Source organism: Arachis hypogaea, chromosome 6 (genome assembly GCF_003086295.3).
Source record: "Arachis hypogaea cultivar Tifrunner chromosome 6, arahy.Tifrunner.gnm2.J5K5, whole genome shotgun sequence".
In the NCBI taxonomy this organism is placed as follows: Eukaryota; Viridiplantae; Streptophyta; class Magnoliopsida; order Fabales; family Fabaceae; genus Arachis; species Arachis hypogaea.
This window is the reverse complement of record NC_092041.1, coordinates 96,981,349-96,983,682: the sequence shown is the minus strand read 5'-3', so window position 1 is coordinate 96,983,682 and position 2,334 is coordinate 96,981,349. Positions and strand designations below refer to the sequence as shown.

The 2,334-nt window shown below is 36.4% G+C and overlaps 1 non-coding gene across 1 annotated transcript; it reads right to left on the bottom strand.

Moving 5' to 3' along the window:
• Positions 1–1,710: 1,710 nt before the first annotated feature.
• Positions 1,711–1,818, bottom strand: LOC112700005 (small nucleolar RNA R71). Its single transcript, XR_003152933.1, has one exon. It is a non-coding gene; the product is annotated as a small nucleolar RNA R71 (small nucleolar RNA).
• Positions 1,819–2,334: the final 516 nt, after the last annotated feature.

Sequence of the window (2,334 nt, the reverse complement as noted above, 5' to 3'; positions counted from 1 at the left end):
TAGTGTCTCATGTTAAGTTTGGTGTCAATTGCATGTTTCTGTTCTCCTTGCATTCATGCATGTGTCTTAGTGATCTTCAAGATGTTCTTGATGATTTCATTACTTTGATCTTTGAATTCTCTCGACTTGAGTGTTTTGTGTGTCTCATATGCATCCTCATTAGTGTCAGTAGTATACAAACTGCTAAGTTTGGTGTCTTGCATGCATTGTTATTTGATTCTTGTTGCATTTTGATTTTTCCTTATTATTAAAAATCCAAAAATATTTTTAATTTATGTCTTCTCAAGTTAATAATACAGAGAATTGAAGATTCAGAACATACAGCAGAGGAATTACACAGAAAAAGCTGGGCGTTCAAAACGCCCAGTGAAGAAGGACAGACTGGCGTTTAAACGCCAGCCAGGATACCTGGTTGGGCGTTTAACGCCCAAAAGGGTATAGTTTTGGGCGTTAAACGCCAGAATGTGCACCATTCTGGGCGTTTAACGCCAGGATGGCACAAGAGGGAAGATTTTGTTTTTAATGCAGATTTTTTTTTCAGTTTTCAAACTTTTTCAAAATCAAATCTTTTTCAAATCATATCTTTTCAATCATATGTTTTCAAAATCAATTTCTTTCTATTTTTTAAAAATACTTGCTATCAATTAATGATTTGATTCAACATTTCAAGTATGTTGCCTTTTCTGTTGAGAAAGGTTTAATGTTTGAATCATATCTTTTCTTGTTAGCCAAGTTTTTAATCAAATCTTTTTAAAATGTTTTTCAAATCATATCTTCTCAATCACATCTTTTTAAAACTAATCATATCTTCTTAACCACATCTTTTTCAAAATAGTTTTCAATCAAATCTTTTTGATTTCTAATTTCAAAATCTGTTTCAAAAATCACTTGATTTCTTTTCCACTTTCATTTTCGAAAATTAATTAGTGTTTTTCAAAAATGTTTTCAAAATCTTTTACTTAATTTTCGAAAATTACTTCTCTTCTTCTCACATCCTTCTATTTATGGACTAACACTATTCCTTAATGCAAAATTCGAACTCCATCTTCTTTGATAAGTTCGAATTTTCTACTTCTGTCTTCTACTTTTCTTTTCCTCTGACACCTAAAGGAATCTCTATACTGTGACATAGAGGATTCCACATTTTCTTGTTCCCTTCTCTTTCTTATGAGCAGGAGCAAGGACAAAAGCATTCTTGTTGAGGCTGATCCTGAACCTGAAAGGACCTTGAAGAGAAAGCTAAGAGAAGCCAAAGCACAACTCTCTGTAGAGGACCTCACAGAAATCTTCAAATAAGAAGAACCTATGGCAGCCGAAAACAACAACAATGCCAACAATGCAAGGAAGGTGCTGGGTGACTTTACTGCACCTACTCCCGACTTTTATGGGAGAAGCATCTCTATTCCTGCCATTGGAGCAAACAACTTTGAGCTTAAGCCTCAATTAGTTTCTCTAATGCAACAGAATTGCAAGTTCCATGGACTTCCATTGGAAGATCCTCATCAGTTTTTAGCTGAGTTCTTGCAAATCTGTGACACTGTCAAGACTAATGGGGTTGACCCTGAGGTCTACAGACTTATGCTATTCCCTTTTGCTGTAAGAGACAGAGCTAGAACATGGTTGGACTCACAACCTAAAGAAAGCCTGGACTCTTGGGAAAAGCTAGTCAATGCCTTCTTGGCAAAGTTCTTTCCACCTCAAAAATTGAGTAAGCTTAGAGTGGAAGTCCAAACCTTCAGACAGAAGGAAGGAGAATCCCTCTATGAAGCTTGGGATAGATACAAACAATTAATCAGAAAGTGTCCTTCTGATATGCTTTCTGAATGGAGCATCATAGGTATTTTCTATGATGGTCTCTCTGAACTATCCAAAATGTCTCTGGATAGCTCTGCTGGAGGCTCTCTTCATCTGAAGAAGATGCCTACAGAAGCTCAAGAGCTGATTGAAATGGTGGCAAATAACCAATTCATGTACACTTCTGAAAGAAATCCTGTGAACAATGGGACTAGTCAGAAGAAAGGAGTTCTTGAGATTGACACTCTGAATGCCATATTGGCTCAGAACAAAATATTGACCCAACAAGTCAATATGATTTCTCAAAGTCTGTCTGGAATGCAAAATGCACCAAGCAGTACTAAGGAAGCTTCATCTGAGGAAGAAGCTTATGATCCTGAGAACCCTTCAATGGAAGAGGTGAATTACATGGGAGAACCCTATGGAAACACCTATAATCCTTCATGGAGAAATCATCCAAATCTCTCATGGAAGGATCAACAGAGACCTCAACAAGGTTTCAACAATAATAATGGTAGAAGAAACAGGTTTAGCAATAGC